Source organism: Nycticebus coucang, chromosome 14 (assembly GCF_027406575.1).
Source record: "Nycticebus coucang isolate mNycCou1 chromosome 14, mNycCou1.pri, whole genome shotgun sequence".
Lineage (NCBI taxonomy): Eukaryota > Metazoa > Chordata > Mammalia > Primates > Lorisidae > Nycticebus > Nycticebus coucang.
The window spans coordinates 12412639-12424683 of record NC_069793.1 but is presented as its reverse complement, the minus strand read 5'-3'; positions in this window follow the sequence as shown (position 1 = coordinate 12424683).

The window sequence follows — 12045 nt, the reverse complement described above, 5'->3', positions numbered from 1 at the left end:
TAATTGCCCCTGAACTTACAAGATCAGCATCCCCTGGGGAGCCTACTAGACATGCACGTTCTGCAGCCCCATCCAGACCTGCTGAATTAGAAACTCTGGGGATGGCTCCATTAATCTGTGTTTTAACAAGCCTACCAGATGGTCCTGATGCACACTCAAGTTTGGGAACCACTGCTCTATGGTATCCTTTCAAATGACTGTCTTTTCTCATTCAAGCACCTTCTGATATGGCCATGTATGTTAGGATGGTGTCTGCAAAGACAGCTCAACACCACCCTTAGACGACTCTGCTGAACGATTCCTGAGAATGAACTAGGTCAAAGTGGAAATGCAAATAAGACACTCCTGAAGTTATCATGTAGGAGGTAACATAGATGACCCCTCTCCTTTAAACTTGAGGACTCTGAGCATTATTATAACTAAGACTCAGCCCCAGCACATCCACTTCCTGCCATTCTCTGAAGCCAAGTCCCTCCCCTTCCCTCTGACCAACACCTGTTCCTCTTCCCACTCTGGTAAACACAGTTTTTAATGCCTCATAAAGTTAAATCAACAACCAGGTGAGAATAGAAGCTGTACAGATACAAAGGGCAATAAAAAGGCAGGAGCAGCAAGACTACACTTCACCCAGGTGAAAGGGCAATGAAAAGCCAGGATGGATTGGGGGGGGGGGGTCCAAAGCCTGCCCGGAGGCATCGCCTGACAGAAACAGTCCCACTCCACTCCACTATCGACCCCTGGGGCAGAAAGCGCAGAACTTCTAACTCAGCTGTAGGTGCTCCATAAATACCTACTGAACAAGCCCCTTCTTCTGAAAAAAAGTAATTAAGGTTTAATTTAGGGAGGATATCCGGAAAAAGTAAGGTCTAAACAGGCGTCCTCAAACTTTTTTAAACAGGGGGCCAGTTCACTGTCCCTCAGACCATTGGAGGGCCGGACTATAGTATAAAAAAAAAAACTATGAACAAATTCCTATGCACACTGCACATATCTTATTGTGAAGTAAAAAACAAAATGGGAACAAATACAATTCACACCGCTTCATGTGGCCCGCTGGCCGCAGTTTGAGGACTCCCAAGAACAGACATCATCTCAAGAAGACCCCAAGGATACACCTGGGAGGTCCTCCCTATGGTGACTCAGCTGTTGGGAATTTGTAGACTTAACGTCCTGGGACCTGAAAACTAACTCTTGGTTCAGCTTCTGTAAAAGCCCTTGGTTCTGTAAGAGATAGAGCCCACTTCTCCCGCTTGATTCAAACTGGCCAATGAGAAAGGTATCTGTAGGCTGTAACTTTTTGACTGGAGATAAAAAGGGAAAGACCCAAGACCAGTCCAGGAGCATTCCCATTCTTGTATTCTTCTATGCAGTTTGCTCTACTGGCTGAATATGAATTCCTCTTAAATATGGTGTTTGGGTGTTTGTTCTGGCCATTGAGCCTCATTTTCCCACAACATAATGAGTCCTTAATCTCCACCTTTCACCCATATGATCTCATTTTGTATTCTAACAATACAGAATGGAATTATTGAGGAAGGGCTTTATTTCAGGCAGCGGAGCCAAGGGCATAGAAGAATTCAAAATGGCTGCACTCCTTGATTGGCTTGGTCTTTCTCTTTTTATTTCCAGTCAAAAAGTTCCAACCCACAGGTACCTTCCTCACTGGTCAGTTTGAATAAAGCAGGAGAAGCTGTTCCAGCCCCCACAGAACTACAGGATTTCACAGAATCAGAAATGTCCAAGCTCCAGGAAGTTAAATCTACAAATTCCTAAGAACTGAGTCACCATGGAGAGGACCTTGCATTTGTATCCTTGAAGTCTCCTGAGAAGACCTCTGTTCTCCTAGAACTCACCCTTCCCTGGTATCCTCTCTCACAAGGAATAGGGAAATATGGGGCTCAGAGAGGGTAAGTAATTTGCCCACATCCACACTGCTAGTTCTTGGTGCAGCCAGATTTTAGTCCATGTTCCCCCCCTCCAGAGCCATGCTCCCGTGATGTCCACAGTGCTGGCCACAGGACACAAGGAAAGCAGTGCATGATGCTGGTGATGAAGACAAAGTCATCTTTTCTGTGCCAGGACTGTGGGGTTCCAAGCTGCTCACACCCGGTGAGCTGTGATCTGAATCTTCCCACAGTCTTCTTGCTCTTCCTGGTATCCCCATCCTTCCTGGTGCTCCAAACAGAGGCCCTGGCATCATCTCAGACTCGTCTCTCTTACCCTCCAATCTGCAGCACATGTTATGGGCTCTACTTGTAAAATATTTTCAGAACAGCCATTTCACACCCACGAGCCTCACCCGGGTGAGAATGGACGCTAAGAAAGGGCTGGGAGGAAAACCCGGCCTGCTGAACCAGGAAATCTGGAGGGCCTATAAGAAGGTGGGTACTAAGTAACCTAGGTAACCAATGACCAATAGCAAGAGATAATCAATGACCAATAGAGAAGGGTGATACTGCTGGGCAGAGCAGAGGAGCCAATTTCAAATGGAGAGGGTATTTATACCCTTCCAGGCCTCTGGAGCTCTCTCTCACCTTTTTATTTTTTTCATGAGCGCTCTAAACTTTCTCTTTTTTCTTTCTAAATAAAATTTCTTTGTTATACTGAAACTTCTGCAGGTTACTTTTAGCTTTCCGTCCACAGAGCCTCTGCCGCTCCGATTCCACCTCCAGTCGCCACTCACTTTTTGCTTTCCTTTACGGCCCCAGGTGCCTTTAGCTCGGCAGAGTAATCCAAGCAGGTCAACTGGGTTTGGAGAACTAGGACGCCTGAGCCCTAGCACCTGGACACCAACTTTCCCCTCCTGGATTTTTGCAATCTCCTCCTGGTGGCCCTTCCCTCCCTAACCCTATTAGCCAGATTTAATCTGTATCTAACCTAAATCTAATCACGTCACTCCTCGACAGCCTCTGCTACAGCCTCTCAATTCATTCAAAATAAAAATCACAGAATTTTAATTGCTAGGGTCTCTGATCTCCCCTCCTGCTTAATATGACCCCGGCCCCTCAAGGCTGTTCCCACCCCAGGAAGGCCTGTCCACTCCAGCTCCTTCTCCAGGAGTGTCCCCGCCTCCCCACCATGCATCCACAGGCTCCCCCCCTCACCATCTTCCCTCGCTGCTCAAATGTGACTTTCTGGATGCGGCCTGCGCTGGCCACCTTTCTGAAACTGCAAACCACCCCCCAGCTATCCATCTACTACTGTCCCCCTTCCTAGTTTTGTATTTCCCCATAGCACTTTTTATTAATTTTTATTGTTAAATCATAGCTGTGTACATTAGTGCAATCAAGGGGTACAATGTGCGGATTTCATATACAATCTGAAATATTCTCATCAAACTGTTAAACGTAGCCTTCGTGGCATTTTCTTAGTTATTGTATGTAGACATTTGTATTCTGCCTTTAGTAAGTTTCGCCTGTACCCATTCTAAGATTCACTGTAGGTGTGGCCCCACCCATTATCCTCCCTCCACCAAAACCTCCCCCCTCCCTTTCCCTTCCTTGACCCTTTCCCCATAGTCTTGTGCTATAGTTGGGTTATAGTCTTCATGTGAAAGCTATAATCTAGCTTCATAGTAGAGCTGAGTACATTGGATACTTTGTCTTCCATTCCTGAGATACTTTGTTAAGAAGAATATGTTCCAGCTCCATCCATGTAAACTTTAAAGAGGTAAAGTCTCCATCTTTCTTTAAGGCTGCATAATATTCTATGGTATACATGTATGGAATTTGCTAGTCCATTCATGGATCGATGGGCACTTGGCTTCTTCCATGACTTAGCAATTATGAATTGGGCTGCAATAAACATTCTGGTACAGATGTCTTTGTTATATTATGACTTTTGGTCTTCTGGGTATAAACCTAGTAAAGGCATTATAGAATCGAATGGCAGGTCTATTTTTAGGTCTCTAAGTATTCTCCAAACATCCTTCCAGAAGGAACATATTAGTGGGCATTCCCACCAGCAGTGTAGGAGTGTGCCCTTTTCTCCACATCCACGCCAACATCTCTGGTTTTGGGATTTTGTTATGTGGGCTACTCTTACTGGGGTTAGGTGATATCTCAGAGTAGTTTTGATTTGCATTTCTCTGATGATTAAGGATGATGAGCTTTTTTTCATGTGTTTGTAGATTGTGCATCTGTCTTCTTTAGAGAAGTTTCTCTTCAAGTCCTTTGCCCACCCTGAGATGGGATCACGTGTTCTTTTCTTGCTAATACTTTTGAGTTCTCTGTGGATTCTGGTGATTAGACCTTTATCAGAGGTATAAGCTGCAAATATTTTCTCCCATTCTGAGGGCTGTCTGCTTGCTTTACTTACTATGTTCTTGGCTGCCATAGCACTTTTTTTAATCATCTGACATACTGCACATTTTTTTACTTACTCATTTGTTATCTGTTTTCTCTAGCAAAAAAGTAAAAATTCCACAAAGGTAAGGCTATTTTTTCCCAATTTTGTTCACTAATACATTCCCAGAATCTAAAGCAATCTTCACCACATAGTAAGTACTCCATATGTATTTACTAGCAGAGAAGGCTCCAAATGCCCAGTAAAGAGGGGCGATATGTGGTGGTGGCTCCCAACCTTCACTCAAATACTCACTGTCACACTCATGCACACGCTTACACTCCCATACACTCACACATATTCTCACACTCAGACACACGCTCACTTACTCACATGCTCACATACTCTCACACACACATTCACACGCGCACACACAATATTCTCACACTTAGATTTACACACACAAACACATTCACAGTCTCACACACCCAAACTCATTGTCACATACTCAAACACATTCACACGCGCACACACAATATTCTGTCACACTTAGATTCACACACACAAACACATTCACACACACACCCAAACTCATTGTCACATACTCAAACACACACTCACATAAACTCATTCTCACACACACACACTTGCACACGCTCACATCTCAGGGATATGAAACAAATTTGAGCATCACGATTAGTAACAATTGCAATAATAATAACACTAACAACACCTGCAACTGACTGAAGCACTTGGGCTCCTAAGAATACCAAAACAAAAAATCTTTGAGGGCAGTGCCTGTGGCTCAAAGGAGTAGGGCGCCAACCCCATATGCCAGAGGTGGTAGGTTCAAACCCAGCCCCAGCCAAAAACTGCAAAAAAAAAATCTTTGATCACCTTTGGAGACAGCTAGGGCACACCTATTGTTCTAAAACCTGGTAAAAAATAGGAACAAATCAGGAATCGCTCAGCCGAAAGCAGCCACATCACCCAAGGGAAATAAACATGGCATCAACGGTGGTGGCGCTGCAGCAGGCGAGGAATGGAAGGACCGAGAGCTGGGCTTGAAGTCTAGGTGTTTGCATTTTTCCTTCTGCTCCAAATTTCCAGAGGCCTTGCTTGGTCTCAGACCTGTGGAGTTGCTGATGTGAGAGAGGATAAAATGCCACCATAAAGAAACTCCACTTACGACAGCCACCGAGGTTCTACACAACAACCATGAAACCTCAGCGGCATATGGCTTTTACTGACAAGTTCACTGACTGGCTAGGCAATCCTGATCTGATCCACCCTTGGCAGGACTTCTCCACACGTTTGCTTTTAGCTGAGGTCAGGTAGGTGGCCTGGGGCCTCAGCTTCCGTGCAAGGCCATGTCAGGGACAGCTTGGCTTGCCTCCATGTGTCTCATCATCCTCCAGCAGGTGGGCTCAGGCATGCTCCATGGTGGCTTTAGGACCCCAAAGGAGAACAGAGCAGGCAAGGCCTTCCAAGCTTCAGTCAGAACTAACACGTGGCCACTTCTGCCTCCTTCTATTGGCAATGGAGGTCACAGGCAGCCCAGGTTCAAGGAAAAGAGCCTACAGCCCTAGCTGTAAGGGGTGCAGCCCTGGCTTAGCTGGAAGCTGGCCCAAGCCACACCCTTCAGACTATTTCTCAGGCCATCTTGGGCCCACAAGTCCTGTGTCATCTCCCTGACACTGCACAGGGGCCTCAGGGGTATTTTGGTGACAACCTGAGTCTAGAAGTAGAAGTACAAATTTTTCCACATACATATGCCACTTGAATATCACTCTGTGCTCATACACACACATCCACATTCATACACACACATTCACCTGGGTTCACACACTCACTCCTCCACTCACACTTCCTGATTTCAGGAGCTGTGAGCTACCTGCCCCCTCGTCTAACTCTGGACTAGGGCAGGCAGAAGGAGGACAGGCGGCCTCTGATGACTCAGTTTCTCTCCCCAGTGGCAGGAGGGTGAGTGAGATCTCCACCTCAGCTCTGACACTAACGGGGGACCCCAGCAGGCCACTTGCCTCTCTGGGCCTCAGTTTCCCCCTCTGTAGATTGAGAGAAGGGAACCGGATGCTTTCATGGTGCCTTTGGTACAGGAAGCCAATGAGTCCCGGCCCCCTGGTGGGACCAGGTGAGTGGACACCTCAGAACTGGGAGGGACCTCAGAATTTCCCAGAGGCAGCAGCCTGAAAGCAGAGTGGATTTCCAAGCCCCACACAAAGAGAACAGCGAGGCTTTCACACGGCGATGTGTGAACTCGGGAGAGGCAGCTGTGGGAGAGCAGAGGCAGCATTGGGAGCTGCGCGGCACAGCAGTGGTGGAAGCCCGGTGAGTACCCGCTGCCCCCCGGGGAGGGCAGCCCAGGTCACCCAGCCCCCAGGGCATCGTGGGGCAGTGGGGCAATGGGGCAGGGGCATTGTGGGAATGGGGCAGGGGTACTGGGATCCCTTGGCAGGGGGGTGGAGGGGGGGAAGGCAGGACCATGAGGCAGAGACCACTCATCAGGTTCCCCCCACCTGGCACGAAGAAGGGCGGGGCGGCTCCCAGGGCTGTCTGAACTCCTAGCTTCCCTGACTGGGAGCTGCCACTCATGGCCCATGGGCCTGGGAGGGGTTAAAGGGTAGTAAAGGACATGTGTCTCTCTCCTCTCCTGAAAGCCAGTGGCTGAGATGACTCAGGTATCTCTAGATACCCTAAGGCCCTCACCCCCCTCCCAGAGAAAGGGAGTCTGGCCCCCAAGTCCAACCCTGCAGAAAGGCAATTCCCACCCAGATGTGGGTTCCCTGCCTTATCCCTTCTCCAGGAGAAAGAGGACTGAACAGGCCTTCACAGCTGGAAAGAGCTTAAGGGCAAATCCACTCACCTCTCATTTACAGATGGGTAAACAGAGGCCCAGGGAAGGGAAGGGAAGGGCTGTCTGTTCCCCCCAGCCCTCAGAGAGGAGTGGGCAGCAGAGTGAGTGGAGTGGAACCCTGCCAAGGGGCGAGCTGGTGAGAGGGCTCTGGTCTGGCCGATGCAGGGACAAGGTGAAGGCCAGCCTCTTGCACCGTGTGTTGGCATCTGTTGGCATCCTCTCAGGCCTCTGGGGCAGCTCTGGTCCATCCTGGAAGGCTTCCTGGTCAAAGAATCCAACCCGGTGGATGCCGTGGGGTGAGGCTTAGACAGAAGGAGTGAATTCCTGCCTGCTCCATAAAGCGATGGGGTGGGGGAGCACCGCTGCAGACGGGAGAAGTAGATGGGGAATCCTCCAAAGCCTGGAGCACCCCACCAAACCCACGGCCACCCATCTGACCAGTAAGGAAACTGAAGTCCAGAGAGAGTAAGCAACTTGCTCAAAGTCACACGGCTCACAGAGTAGTAGGGTGGATTCTTACCAGGCTGACCCCAGGACCTGCAGCTTACCCACTAACCAAAGCTGCCTCCTCCCAGATATGCAGGTGTGCAGCTCCCCACGACGTGCTTGAGTGAATTTTGTCCAAGGCACCCTCCTTAGAGTTTTTCTCTCCTGGCTGGTAACACCTTCCCAGGCAGCCCCTCCAACCTGTGAATAAGTAAAGCTGCTTCTGACTCCTGGTGAATAAAGATGCTGCCCAGAGATGTTCACAAGACAAGTCCTGGCTGCCCAGGGGCAAGTCAGCCTAGGCCTCTGGGGTAGCCTGTCACTGAATGCCCTGAGCTCAGCTTCCTCATCTGTGAAATGGCAGCAATAATAGTATTAAATAGTAAAACCTCATAAGCTTGTTAACAATAAGAGAAGCTAAAAGTATCGAAGGCCTCCTGTCCGCCAGGCACTGTGCTAGAAGCTGTCACGGGCATCATCTCTTTTCAAACTCGCAGTGACCCCAGAGGGCGAAACTGGGACTGTCCTGTGGCTTCTCCAACTTCTCTCACACAAAACAGCCTCGGGTTAGTAATTTGAGGGTCCAGTCTTGTGTTATGTCACAACTCGATTCGGGCACCTCTTCTCAGCCCAGGCACATGGCAGGTGAATGGGAATTCGGGGGGCTTCCCTCCCTTTTCCCACCAGCTCTCCCTCCTCCTCCCGGCCGGTTAACTGTGGCTTCTGCCCTCTCCAAGGCCAATTATGAGGAAAGTGAGGAAGCGGCGGGCACATGTACTTGCCTGGGACACTTGTAAGCTGGTGTCACCCTCTCTGAAGCTGACAGATTGGGCTGACTTCTCTGCAAGGGCGTTTCACGGTTCTACAGAAATGCTGCCATCTCTAGGGGTCTCCCTCCTGAGTGTTCTTTCCCCCCAAAAAAATTCTTCTCCAGCTCAAGGACCTGGCAGGTCCAAGCACAGATTGTACATACAAGTCTCCCCAGTAGTCTCCTCAAAGCCAGCTTCTCTGCCTTACAGAGACCAAGGACACAGCCCTCTCACCCCCACACAGTGCTCAGCTCATTCCAAATGGTCTCTCTCCAAATCCACTGTCCATCCCAGTCCCAACCCCAGGAGGGAGAGTGGAAAAGGCATCTAGCCAGTTCTCTGCCACCTGCTTTCTGCAAGTCCCACTGGGCCGTCCACAGCTCAGCTCGCTCCAGCATCGGGTCTCAACTGAAACACCCATGCAACATCTCCCTGCAAGGCCCACAGCCTCGGGGTACAGAGGTGTTGGTGGTGGCCACAGAGAGGTGGGGAGAGAAAGGAATTTGCAAGTCTCAGGAACTGTGTGACACTTTCATGCTCGTGATTCCACTTACCCTGCCTGTCAGCAGACAGCCTATTTTTGTAGGTGTTTTCTCCTGAGAATCATGAGGTCTCCATGTTATCAAATTTCTCACTACCTGCCCAAGAGAGATGTTGGTAATCACGCACTTGCTCCCAGCCAGGGCTGCACTGTGGTGGTGCCGATCTTTCTCCACCTCCAGAAAGTGCCCACAAACCTACCCACACACCACTGTGGGCCTCAGACACAGCTTCCATCCATCGCTGGTGAAATAGCGACATGAGCAGAGTGGTGAGATGCTCACTGAGTTAAATTTGTTCTATGTGAAGGTTTTACCTTGTGTCCTAAAATTGTATCTTTCCAATCTCTTTGGTGTTAAAATATCCATTCTATACAATGGACTTTTTTAATGAACTAACTAGGGGAAAAGGAAAATTAGAGACTATTCAACCCCCATTTGTTTTTGATTTACACGCCAAGCCTTTTAGAACTCTTGTTCCTGGGAGTGAAGTAAAGTCCTGGTCCCCTCACTCCGACAAAGTCAGGATTCTCGCCCACAAGTGCATGAATTCCTGCTGGGAGGTGGGAGTCAGGGGTCTACCCCTGTTCTGTTGTTGAGGTACTGTGTGACCATGAGGGAGACACTTGCCTTCTCTGAACCGCTTTTCCTTTGTCTCTAAAGCCCAGCTAACAATCCATACCTGTCTCCCCTTAGCGTGAGATCAGGGCTAAACCTGTTCATTATTCATCTCTCAGGGAGCCTGTGAGCAGGAAATAGCCTCCTCAGCCCAGTTCTCCATCTTCCTGCCATCTGTCTCTCTCATGCCATGCTCAAGGATCCCAGGCCAGACCATCTTTAGCAATGTCCTCAGCAACTGTCTAGCCATCCCAAATACGTCTGGCAGGGCCAACAGGCAGTGTTTTCATTCATCTGTGCTACTAGTATAACAAAATACCTGAGTCTGGGTGATGTATAAAGAGCAGAACTCTGTTCCTCACATTCTGAAAGCTGGAAGTCCAAGATGAAAGCCCTGACAGGTCCGCCCTCTGGTGAGGGCTCCATTTCCTGCTTTCAAAAAAATGCCTGGTTGCTGCTGCACCTTCCGGAGGGGGTGAAAGCTGTGTCCTCACAGGTGGAAGGCAGTAGGGTAAAGGGGCCCAAATTAGTTTCCTCCTGCCCTTTTATAAGGCACTAATTCATTCATGAGGGCAGAACCCTCGTGACTTAACCACATCCCCAAAAGCTGCACCTGTGGATGCTACCGCCATGGGGATTGGGTCTCAGCATCAATTTCAGGTGCAACACATTCAAACCACAGCAGATAGGGAAGGAGAAAGGGATGGAAGAGAGAAAGAAGAAAGAGAAGGTACATGGGGTGAGGGAGATGGGGGTCACCAGGGCAGCAGCTCTGAGGACCCCTCTGGGGGTTCATGTCCTCCTGGAAGACATCCCTGGGTTCACTGGTCAAGGATGCTTCTCCCCCTCCACCAACCTCTCCCTCCTAACCATGGGCCCCTCTACCTTGAGAGACTGAGGTGAGGACACTCAGCCCCTACATTTTGTAAACACTCAATACCTGATTGTTGGACTGAGTTGCAAATTTCTCTTATTACTCTTACTAAACTCTAAACTCTTTAAAGGCCTGGACTCTGTGTTTTATCCTGATATGTAATCATTTGTGGAGGATGTAACAGTCAGGAGAAACTAGGTTACACTGCTATAACAAATATCTCAGTGGCTTAACACACCAAAGGCTTATTTCTTCTTTGTGTTCCATGTCCCCTGGCATCTCTGCACTTGGGGACCCAGGTGGATAACCCAGACTCTGTCTGGAACTCTGCTAGTCAGTGAGAAAGGGGGAAAAAGCCCTGCAGTGTCCTGCATTGATACCTAAATGCCTGCACCCAGAAGCTATGTATTTACTCCCACTCACATTTATTTAGCCAAAACAAATCACATGGCCATGCCAAACTTCAGGGCACCCAGAATGTAAGAGCTGGAACAATGGTCAAATAACAGTTGTCCCTGCCACTAGAGGTAGTAATGAGGAGTGACAGACAAATGTAGGCTTTGACAAGGGACAGACTTGGACTTGAACACTGGCCTGGCCTTTTGCTGGCCATGTCACCTTGAACATGTCCCTTCGTTGCTCCAAGCCTTGGTTATCCACACCTATAAAATAAACTTTCAGTAAGTACCAAAAGATCATTGTAAAGATAGAAATAATATACCTGAAGCACCTAGAAAGAAGAATATCCTCAAAAAATGTTTATTATTAGCCTTTGTTAACTGGAAATTAGCACAGAAACAGTGTTGGGCTTGATCACTGTGAATTGGTTTAAAGATGTGAGTGAGGATGCCTGATGAGATAGGATCATTAGCAACATCATTTTAAAACTATATCCCTAAAAATGAATCCCAGCAAGGTGAGTAGTCACCATTATTCTCATTTTATGGAAATACAGAGTAGCTCAACATAGTTTCACATCTTGCCCCAAACCACAGCAGATAATCAAGGTAGACAACATTCGATGCAATAGCTAAAATTTACTGAGCATTTACTATGTTCCAGGCAGTGTTCTAAAAACAAACTTCAGCACACAGATCAAACCCAGCTCACTACTGGTCTTTGTAATTAAAGTTTTATTGGAACACAGCCACACCCATTGGGATAGGCATTATTTATGCCCGCTTTGTTGTGTGGTTGCAACAGAAGCTGTATGGCTCTGCAACACCCAAAATATTTACTGATTCTTGACAGAAAAAGTATGCCAACCCCGTACTAGGGAGTTTCCATGGCTACATCATTTCAGCTTGACATCATGCAAAGGAGAGCCCCACCTGAGTCAGTGCTATCTGGGAAGCCACAGTATAACCTCTCTATTCTTAGAATCGCATATTGGTCACACCTCCCAGATGAGAGGGAGCCGTGTTTGTAAGCCCTTAAAAATACCACATGACTTTCTCTACTCCCTAAATGTCATCAGATGTTTACCCTTTGTTTCCTCAATCATTTCTTCCGCTGTGACTCCAGTCACACCACCCTCTGCTTCTCTGCAGTGGGCTACCC